The sequence below is a fragment of the Phalacrocorax aristotelis genome, chromosome 9 (assembly GCF_949628215.1).
Source record: "Phalacrocorax aristotelis chromosome 9, bGulAri2.1, whole genome shotgun sequence".
In the NCBI taxonomy this organism is placed as follows: Eukaryota; Metazoa; Chordata; class Aves; order Suliformes; family Phalacrocoracidae; genus Phalacrocorax; species Phalacrocorax aristotelis.
The window spans coordinates 34078638-34090090 of NC_134284.1; the positions used below are offsets into that span (position 1 = coordinate 34078638).

The 11453-nt window shown below is 48.5% G+C and overlaps 1 protein-coding gene across 13 annotated transcripts in view; it reads right to left on the reverse strand.

The window, feature by feature from the left end:
* FBXO34 (F-box protein 34) overlaps positions 1-11203 on the reverse strand; it is a 45994-nt gene extending 34791 nt beyond the window's left edge. For 10 of the 13 annotated variants that reach the window (XM_075104272.1, XM_075104280.1, XM_075104267.1 and 7 more), the window contains exon 1: positions 5291-5441. The gene's annotated coding sequence lies outside the window, so the exon portion shown is untranslated. Of the gene's footprint in view, positions 1-5290; positions 5447-6230; positions 6331-7655; positions 7735-10762 lie in introns of those variants that run through there. The other 3 variants (XM_075104271.1, XM_075104268.1, XM_075104279.1) reach the window with 2 other exon arrangements.
* Positions 11204-11453: the final 250 nt, after the last annotated feature.

Below are 11453 nucleotides of genomic sequence, written 5' to 3' on the forward strand. Positions count from 1 at the left end.
TGTTCCACATTCTGAATTTAGTTTCACTGAAGCACTCGAGCCAAGAGCTGCCCCAGTAGAGCAAGTTACTCTCAAAGACACTGAAAGACCCTGCAACTTTTCTCAGTTGTTTGCCTGCCTTAACCTTGGTATTTATAGCACTCTTACAGCAGCACAGTCCATAAAGATGTATGTCAATGCGAGCACCCAGTTTAGGGGGCACCCACCTAGAAGCACCCAACCTCCTACTGCAAGCACCAGCAGATGAGTCTTGAGAAAGTGCAGGGAGGTCAACTAAAACCACAGCTATTGCACTGAGCACAAAGAGAGAGGATAGGCTGCTTCTTGTGCCATACAGACACCAGCTTCCACAGAGAAAGGCAGCAAAGGGAGTGAAAACAAGCTGCAAGTCTTGCTCCATGAAATTGCTTTGTAGCTCCAAGTAACCCAGAAAAGATTTCCAGAACCTGCGTGTGCTACAAAAAGAACCCAAAACCTACATAAGCAAAGGAACATAGGGAAGGGAAAGTAGAATTTAATTTAAAAGTCAAGGAAGTGACACACTGGATTGAATACTATTAACCAAAACTGTGCACATTAAAAGGAGATGTACTGAAGGCAGTAGAAACCCTGCCCGAAACAAAACAATAATTCTCATAGAAAAATACTTCTGTGGCCAAATGAAATACTGAGCTTAAGTAAGAAAGCAAGCACTTAAACCTATCATGCTCTCTTTTGTCCCCCCCGCCCTTCCTCAACCAAGGAGTCTCATTTATCTCAGAGCAATCAAAAGAAAACACTTTGATTCTTAAAGTGAGAAAAGCTACAAAAAAAATTAAAGCCCTGCCTGGCACAAACAAATAATATTTGAAAAATCAAAAGGAGATTCTTCAAATTAGGGGAAAGATGAAAACAATTCTGAATAATTTACTTTGCGGAGCCCAGTTCCTGCCAAAACAGCTCCATAAAACCCATGGTAGTTCAGATAATTTCCATTCTTAGAACAAAAAAAGCTAGATAGAATATTAGCAACATTAATTGTGTGATATGACCTGAATGATACAAGAACAAGTAGTTAAGTGATCCACAACATCTGCTGAATTTTTAATCGCTAGTTGTTTTGCTGCAAGGCAGAAGAACATCGTATATTAGCTTCCAAGCACTGTACAGAATGGCACATTAGGGCAGCAAGATTTTAACTGGCAGAAATTCGGCCTCCATGCTACCTAAATGCCATTACTTTGCTATGATCTGCAGACAGAGCAGTACTATTTTCTGCACCCCAAGACACCAGTCAGCCATTTCTGAGCAATATATTTATTTTTTAAAAAAGCCGACATTTTCTTAACAGCCATTTATGCATCCCTCTGTAGTGTATTTTTACTCTCCAGCATTAAGTAGTCATGTGGCTGCTACGAAAGAGGTAGCTGAACCTCCAATGTGTAGGAAGGTGATCTATGTAAATGTTCATATTACCTCTGTACTGCAACAGGAGGTGCAAGTGCAACTTGTTTATGCATACCAGAGCTATATTTAGTCTATCTGCCTCCGATACCCATTGCAATGACATTGCCGGCACCTAGGTTTTGTCACAAACCGGCTGTCCAGGCGACCACTGACAGGAGTCGCATGAGCCCACTCTATACCAAAGCCAGTCCTGCTGTGATTTCTCTGCTTTTGATACTCAAAATAGCAAGATTAAAGCCAACCACCATGCCTACAGTGGTAAATACATCTCCAGTTATGCTCTAGGCATAAGACTGCAACAGCAGGATTAGCAAGTGATACAGCAGATATTCCGCTTCCACAACCGAACAAAAAAAAAAAAGTTATTTGGGGAATAAACACAAATTCCACAACTACAAACGCAAATTCCAAATACAAATCCCACAACTACAGCCACAATCTGCACTATGGGCAATTATCCCCATTCATATTTTAAGGGTGGAAAAAAAGATACATTAAAAAGGACATCATTCATACATTAAAAAGTCTGCCCCAACGACTTTAACATATTCTAAGACTAATAAGTTAGTAGAAATAAAACAACTTAAAAAAACAAAACCAGTAAAACATGGTGCAAATAAAAACTGAGCAGCCACGCATACCAAAGCAGCGTTGCTGTGCCCTCCTTACTGCAGAGCTTACAAGGCTGGGAAGCTGATCTAACACCAGCAACTTTCACTAAGGTCTTCTCCAAAAGCTTAAACGTATGGATAGGAACATCTTGTAATACATCCAATGACCAAATAACCCACAAGAGCCAAAAAAAAGCAGCAGACAAGAGAAGTGCATGCTTCCAAAGCTACGTTATCTTTAATCACAGGCTTAGGACCAGTCCTATTTTCCTTACAGACTCAACTACCAGGTACAGGAAAAGCTGTTATCTTCTCCAAAATCAGGTGTCAAACCTGCAACAGAATACTGAAATATGGTAGTTCTGCTAGTAATAAAGCAACCAGTGTTTGAGGATTACACCAAATTGCTTCTTTTGTTACGCTACAGGGCAGCGAGACGTGAAAATAACACGTTATGATGAACGTGTTGACACCTGGAACCTCAAGGGCAGTTAGAACCCAAGTAGTATCGTGCGTCTACTACACAATATTCAATCTCACAGCACCAAAAATCCACCTTGGCACCTCTGTACCCCAAAACTGTAGCCCTTCCCGGCACAGGAACCACAAGCAAGTCTCTGTGAATGCACACCCTTGCTGCTAGCTGCTAGTCAAGCCAGCGGAGAGCTCACCAACGCCGTCGCACATGTCCACAGCACGCTACAAGATGAGCTTCCAATTTTAAGGGACACACAAAGATGTTTTATATGTCAGCAAGAAAATCAGTTGCAGCTTAGCACTTGACAAGTCACTCACGCTTCTTCATGATCCTTATCTAAATGGAGAAAGGATTTTAAAAAGCATTTAGTGCAAGTGAAATGTATGCAGCTTCCTCCTCAACCTCTGCTCATTCTCCAGTTAAATATGAAAGAGACAACTTAGTCATACGGAATGTGCAAGATGATTTTAAGACACTGGTATTAAATCAAATCCCACAACTTTTCACACCTATTAAAACTGAACTTTGTCATTAGAAGGGGAGATTTTGATAAGCGCAATGCAATTAACAGACACTGCCTTTGTTACCGGCTGCTCGTGATGAAGCCCAGAACTCCCCGACATTCCATTTCTTTCCCTCAAAGGCTCTGCACTACAGCAAATTTATGGGTTTAGCATGTAAGAGGAGAATTGGGTACATTACCTTCAAAACCAGTCAATAAGGCTCTTTCACTCAGGCCCGGGGAAGGCGGGTGGCTGCTGGAAAGCAATACAAGTCGCTCCCTTCCCCCTCCCTTCAGGACCCAAAAACGCTGCATTCAAAACACTCCCAACCCCTGCAGCAAGGGATTAGCCATTTATTAAAAAGGAATCAAAACACTGTAAAAGGCTTCCAGTTAAGATTTCAAGGGAAAAAGAAAAAAAAAAAAACCCAAAACTAAAAAACACGCAATGCCGGTGCAACTGGAGTCGCATTAGGAATTCTTCTGGGCACTGAAGAACAAGCAGCTCAAGTGTAAGCAGGATGTCATTTGTCCAGACGATGCTGGTCAAATGGCTCAAAAGGAGGACAAAACTGGATTTAAAAAATTTTTAGTCACTCATTTTGCTGCCTCCACGTTAAGCAGTAACAACATTAACAACCTACAGGCATTTACGGGTTTAGACTTTAGACTTCCAAAACAACTGCCTACCTCCACGCTTCCCCCCCCACCTCCCTTTTTTTTTTTTGGCTCTTCTCTAGGGGTGACAGACAATTAGAATGGCCAATTATGTAAAACCTTTCATCCGAGAAAACACGAAGCACTACGCAAACACTCATTAAGCCTCACAACTCGAGCCTGCGCCACACGTTAGCCCGTTCAAAGCTAGCCTGGATATCTCCAGCTACCAAAACTGGATACTGAGAGCTGCGGCATAGCCGAGATAGCACGCAGCACAGCAGGGTTAACCACTGGAGTATTTACACAGCTTCGCAGGCGGGTTTTACAGCCCGCAACGAACCCCGAGCTGCTGTGGCTGCGCTTTACAGCCCCATCCAACCCGGTTATTTAAAAGCGGAGAGACGCACGCTGCTGTTGGGCGTTGTACAAAGCACCTCGCAGGACGAGCGTCAGACCCACTTCTGCCGCTGATACAAGATGGTTTTTTCCAACTGGAAGGCACGAGTCGATAACCTCAGCTTACTGAAGAAATTAAAAGCTAGTTATTGTTTGGAGTAAGGCCTCGAAGGAAGTAATTTTGTGAAGAAATCACTTCCACCCTAATTGTACTTTTAACCTTTCCTTAGGTTCTTACAACATCCCCTTGTGAATGCATTATTAGAAGTATTATCTACAATATCTAATAATGATTAAAGCTTTATTTTTGGATCATTGTTTACGCTTACCGAGCTTCACAATCCTGCCTCTGAAGGGCTGATGGATGGATGAAGCACGGGGTAAGCTGTGCGGACAAACACGATCAGGAAGTGACAGTAGTCAGAAGATCAAAATTTGGGGAAAAATATGTGGATTTGGGGAGTTTTGTTGTTTTTAAAAGAGAAACCCTACGTGCTCACCCGCAGGCCCACAAAGAGACCATACCCCACAAAAAGGGGGGGGGGGGAGGTGTGTTAGGACGACCCCCGCGTCCCCCGAGAACCTCCCACCCCCGCGACCTCAGCCACGCGTGGGTCGTCGCCCCGCGGGACGATCGCGTCATACAACCGCTGGGGAGGGGGGATGCTCCGCGACTCGCAGGCCTGGCCGGGGTCGTGGAGAGGAGACGGGACCCGGCACCCACGGAGCTCCCACCACTCACCGCCGTGGGCTCAGGCTGTCAGAGCCGCCGGGCCGGGCCCGCCGGGAGGCGGGAAGGCCCCGGGAGCGCTGCCAGCGGAGCCAGGGACGGAGCACAACGCGGGGGGCGGCCCCCTCCGACACGGGAGAAGAAGGGTGCCGGCGCAGTGGGGAGCACCGAGAATAAAATAAAATAAACCCAAGAAGGTGCGGCTGGCGGCGGGGGAGGCGGGCGAGGAGGCCCGGTGCCCTCCGCGGGGCCCGGCGCCGCGCAACCCCGCGCCGGCGTGCGGCCAGCGGCCCCTCGGCGGCCCCCGAAGCCGCCATGGCCGGCCGGGAGAGCGGGCGGTGAGTGCGGGGCCTGTTCGCCGCCCACCTGCCCGCCCCAGCCCGCCGCCCCGAGCCGAGCCGAGCTGAGCCTAGCCGACCAGCCCCCCCCACCCCCCCGCGACCCGCGCCGCACCGCGATAAGCCTACCCAGAGCGGGGCCGGCCGCGCTCCCGCGGAGAGGAGGGGGAGTCCCGGCGGCGAGCTGCGCGGAGCCGCCAGGCTCGGCTCAGCTAGGCTCAGCTCGGCTCGGCCGGATCCCCCCCCCTGCGCCCAGCCGCGGCGGCGGGAGGGACCGCGCCGGCCGCGCCAATCCGCGCCCGGGGCGGGGCGGGACGGGCCCGGGCCCGCCGGGGAGGGAGGGCCGCGGCAGCGGCGGCCGCCCCCGCGCCGTGCCAGGCACCGGCCGCGCCGGGCGGGTAGCGCGGGGGCCCGGTTTGGGGCCCCTCAGGTCTCCTCAGGGCCGGGAGCTCTTCTCAGGGCCCCCGGGGCTCCTCGAGTCTCCTCAGGCCGGGAGCTCTTCTCAGGGCCCCGGGGGGCTCCCCGGGTCTCCTCGGGGCCGGGAGCTCTCCTCGGGGCTCCCGGGGCTCCTCTCTGCCACCCTTCCTGGTCCCGCAGCTATCCTCAGTGCCTCAGCAGTCTCCCCAGGCTGGGACCTGAACGCTGAGGTGCCTGTCGCTGTGAGGTTTAGCAACCAATGTGGCACTGAAAGCAAGTGGGGGTGCCAGCTCTCAGCCTGGTGCCTGGCACCGGCAGCTTACGAGTGGAATTAGTATGGTGATAACAGGCTAAAAATCTATACAGTCCTCTGCAGGAGGCCAAAGAAACTCATTTTATAGACCTTCTGGCTCTAAAGTCTACTTAACTCCTGACTGCAGGGCTGAAGAGCTGCTGCGAGGTTACTGGGAGTGTGAAGGGGTAGTCTTTCAGGGTACTGGAACTCCACCAGCGCTGTGCCAGCCTTGCCAGCTAGCTTGTTTTGCCAGTGTTGCCTCCCCAGCACAATCACTAAGTACCCTTTGCCATCAGCTGTGCAGATGCTGCCCTCGACAGAGGAAAACCTGAGCTGCTGTTCCCGGTGTAGACGTACCCTCGGAGGCACAGCTGCACAGACCCTGGGCAGTGCTTTGTCACGCAAGGATCGCCCTTGCCCCTGACATCTTCTCTGCTGTTCTGGCGAAGCTGTCAGCCTGCAGGGAGAGAAAGATGGGCACCAGAGAAGTCCTCCAAAACCAAATGTATTGAGAACAAGAGTGAAATGCAAAGGGAAGGCATTGGGAAAAGGGGAATTAAGCAGTGGCGCCAGATGGTAGCTTGAGCCTAAGGGGTTCCTGCAAGAAGGAGCCTTCCCCCTCCTCAGAAGAAGATTTCAGCAGTTCGTTTCTGCTTAGAGGGAAGCGGGGAGGGATGCAATGTCCCTGCAGGGGACCACGGATGATCCAGGGTGACAGCAGGGCTAGCAAACCGACAAGGCCGGGTTTCTCTGACCTGTAGGAGGGCAGCAGCAGAGACACTACTTATTCTGTGTAATGCAATACTGTGAGAAGATCCTTGAGACCATTCTCAAGCTAAAAAGTAGTATAAGTGTGTAAGCACAGCACTGTGCCCAGTAGACCTGACGAGGGGCAGAGCTAATTAGCCAAGGCACAGGATCACATTAACATGGCATCTCAGATGGCTGAGATGAATCTCCCAAAGTCTCTGGAGTCCCTGTTGACTACGGCTGCTATATACAAAGACAAAGCAAGGACGGGAGGGAAGATAGAGGTGAAATGAGTTGCTGAATGTCAAATATCAGATCAGTGACAGGACAGAAAAGACAACCTACAGTTCCTCATCCCTCCAGTACTTTCTCCTCTGGACCGTAACAAAACCCTGGAACAACAGCCGGATTTAGCTGCTGCTGACACAGTAGCTTCATGTGTTCCAGGAGAAAATTCTGTATTTTGGTACAGGACCATGGTGATTTTTTTGTGCACATGGAAAAAAACCCCTACTTACTAGCATGGTACCAGAGTTCAGTGACACACGCTGACACACAACATATCACCAGTTGACTTAAAGGGGGTTGAAATATGTGCCCTGTCATATCAGAAAAAAGCCTCACAACGGTACGGACCCAATTTTTTGTTGTATGTTCGTGGCTGGCTAAATGCCGTTTGCTGCTAAGTGACTTCTAATGATTAAACAACCTTTCTCCCCCTGCCCCCCCAGGGCATTTAGTGATAATATAAGAAAGATTTTGCACACTGTTTAGCTTACATGGCCATCTGGCACTTTTGCGTTTCTGTAGCCTTGAACATTAAAAAAACAATAGATAAAGAAACCCAGTCCTATCTTATCCGAGGCCTGGAGAAGTTTAACTCTGTCCCAGTACATGGGATTAACCAAGCCATTATAGCTCTTTTATTGTTTCCATCTTAATTAACGGTCATATTCCTCAAAGCTTTGTGTTGTTGTACTCTCTAAACCAGGCCGTTCCTTACTGCCTTTGCATTTATTTTAGCTGTGAAACACTTAACTCCAGCAGTCGCATCCAGCTTCCGTACAAGATGTTCTGCTTCTGGGCAATGCAGACACAAAGGAGACTCATTCTGAGAAAAAATACATAGAGGCTTTAAGCCAAAATATTAATAAAAAAATACTAGAAGTCTTATCTAAGCTAGGGAAAAGGAGGTTCATTTCAAATGAAAATGCAATGGTCCTGGCCTAACTCAGTTAGAAACCTACTTAACACTGCTGAAGCATCACCTAATACCACTGCACTAAGTGATTTCTTCATCTGCTTTTGCTAAAGGGGATAAAAGTACAACTCACCCAAAGTAACCCACTCCAAAGCCCCTGGAAACAACAAAAAGTTTGGTCTCAGCTCAGCAGTGGCTTATGGTTGAATCCAGCATTGGTTCTTGGGTTAATTCCCGCTCCCCTCTTCCCCATGGAAGAAAACAAATGAGGTTTGAGTTTGTTTGGAAACAAATGTGGTTTCCTTAAGAATGTGGCTTTGGTCCTTGGAGGATGAAACCAGCTGCAGGATGCTTTCACCTGTAGCGCTAGAGCACGTTTTTGGTTTTTGACTGAAATCTGTAACAGCAGGGAACACTCGGTGTAAATGCACTGTAAATAACAGAGGATGTAAAGGTACGCTGACATAAAAACTACTCAGGCTTTGTTTCCAACGGTACTTTGCATTATAAGAGTGCTAGTTTGCATTTTAGACTAGCTCCAGTGAAAGCTGGGAGTTTATAAATGTGCTACAACATCTAGCTGTCAGGTGTCAGGCTGACAGAGTGCAGTATAATACCCAGAGTCGGGTACCTCTTCTGTTTATAGCCTGGAGAGTGTTAGACACCTCCCAAGGGCAAGCAGAACCTCCCACCTGCCAAGCTGAGACCTGGTTGTGGGAAAACATCAAACAAGGGACGCATTAGACTCGCTGTGCAGAGCCAGCACGTAGGTGCTTCCATCAGCGTGGGACCCCGGGCCCACGCATCTGGGTTGTGGGAGTCTAAAAGTGCTCTTTGAAGGAACAGAACAAGGTTACTGATTTGTTTTTAACAGCGTGGGCTGCATTTGATGTTGTTTGTTGTATGTGCTAACCTAAGTGGTAGAGCAAGTACCCAGGGGAAGGAAGATGCTCTCCAAGCTCATCCTGGTGGGAGTCCAAATGCGTCTCTCTCCTACCTGCTCAGGCCATATCCTCCTCCCAGGCTACATTATGGTTTGGTGGCTGGCTATCTCCCACTCCTGTTAAAAACGTGCTACTGTGCGAAATTAAACCCAAAGAACAGAGAAAAAAAATGCAGCAGAAGGCTTAACTCTGCTTCCTAGTTGTTGTAAGACAGGAATTTAGCTTCTGTTTTCTGTTCCTAGAATCTGTTCTGGTTTTTAAACTAGCAACCACTTCAGATGAAAAGCATAAGCAGAAGTGGGAACAGCAGCCAACGAGTTGTTATGGTTTTGCTGGACAACCCTTGATCAAGAGGCTGTGAATTAAATTTGGCAGGAGGACTTCCCTGTGCCCCCTGCAGCGTCATGCTGGGCTCCACATACTGTCGTTTGCCTCCAGAGGCTTTTCTTTGACTCTGTGTGAATGGCAAGTATGTGATGCTGTGGGCTACAGCTTTATAACTCCATTTGCCTGAGCTGCATGACAAATATATTCAGAAATTGTAATTATTTCAGGGCTAAATTTGGAGATAGGTTTCCCTACGTGCTCCATATTGCTCTTCAGGGAGGCGCATTTGTGCATGGATGGGAGGAATTACCCTCACAAAGAACAATATCCCATGTGAACAAATGAAGAGTAGCAAGAGCAAGTTAGCAGATTTCCACGTAATTAGCTCCTTGGTACAAAATGTATCCGATAATGACAGTTGTACTGTCAAGAAATAGATAAATTCAAATTGGTTCTCAAAGCTTCAGTGGCTAAAATGTAGGCGTATTATCATAAAATCATCAGGACTGTATGAGAACGGCACGGTTAATCTTTCAGGCATGTGTAATATCGGTACAGGATAATGAGTTTATATATTCATATTGCTTATCTCTATTAAATGGTATGATGTTCATTCCTCTTAACACAATAAAATCAGCAGCAATCAGGAATTTGGCTGAAAAAAATCGTTACTGTGTTTTATCTTAAACTGACATTGCAATACTTTAAAATCATTCAAATACATCAAGGCCCTTGCGGTGACCTAGATGCTGTTAGTGGAAGGTGTCACCACAGCGTGCTGAGCTTTAACCGAGCTAGCTCAGGTAACAGCCAGCGGAGGTGCACACTTTGAAGTGCATACTGCTGCGTTATCGCCGATGTTATTTGAGCCGATGAGATCAAAGCCCCGGCTGTAGTGTAGCCACGCTCCTAAATTCAGTGTCAACATCCACGAGTGGGAATTAGGAAATGCACCAGTCTAGATGCTCCAAGGAGCAGCCAAGTATTGTTTCAGCACAAAGGAATCCTTCAGATGCAGATATACAGCAGGAAAATATGGGTTTTGGGAAGACACTCCTAAACTCATCTTTTCCCTAAACCCTGTGGTACGGCATGGCTCACGTCATTGGACTATATCCTGATATCATAAGGTAGAACTGCTGAATGCTCTCAAATTCCACTGGTTTGGGAGAAAAAGGGGAGTAACAAAAAGCAGCAGACACCAAGGACTGCATTGGTTTGGACTCTGGGCAGAGTCCACAAATACAAACTCCCATAGCTCTGTTGTTTAACTGGTTTTTTTTCATACCATTGGGGAACGTGGCTCCAGTCAATAACCTCCACACTAACCTTTTATTACCCTATAGGAAATCGGTGACAGGATTAGTCGGGATGGCCAATGTTTGCAAATCTTTGCTGTAATCCCAGCAGTCTATACAGGGAACTGGGGGGTGACATTCCCCTGGCCACTACAACCCCTGCTGCACAGAGCCGCTCTCCAACGATGCAAGACCAATTGCTACCGCGGGGAAACAGCTCTGCACTCTGACCGAATTACCTTTAATCCACTTATTGCAGTCTCCATCCACCATTACCACATTTATATAAAAATTTATTGACGTGTTACTGTAACGCCATACGGAGGCCCTGCGTTTTAGGCTGTTGCATGGTTGTCCTCCCTCACTTACCATCACTCCTTTTCCCCGTTCAGCAACGCTTTTTCTTTCAAATGCAGTCTACATTTTTGCAGTGCCACCAAGTGGTTGGTTTCTCTGTTAGCATTTTTTGCGGTTTGCAATTCATAAACAAACGCAGAACAAAACTTGTCTTACAGGTGAGGATCGCATTAAACCTAACCCACCCCAGCAAACAGCAGGGCCCGTACCCTGCAGACGCAGGAGGGGATGAATATAAGGACAGCAAAGCCCGGCTCCACCTCAGGCCTGTGTAAAGCCGGGTTTGGTCCCTCAGGAGGCGGCACAGCGAGGTTACTGAGGTACGGGCATAGACCTGCCGGGAGATGCGAGGACCGGGGACCCCTCATCCTGCTCCTGGGTCCCTGCGGGGCGGGAGAGCACCACAAGCCCGGGTGCAGCCCCCCGCCGCTCCCACCTCCACCCTCAGGTAACCGCCGCCCGCCATCTTAGAGCGGCTCTCCCGCGGCGGGCGGGGCACCAGAGGAAAGCCTCGCCTCCCGCACTCCGCCGACCAACGAGCGGCAAGTGCGAGGGGGGAGATGCTTAGCGCAGCCAATGAGTATCAAGCATGGGGATCACGGGAGACCAATAAACAACCCTCTCTGCGATTTCAGATCCACCCCTCAACGGTCGGCTGGGAGCGGACCAATGAGTGCCTGCGGTCGGGCCAGGACTGGCCAAT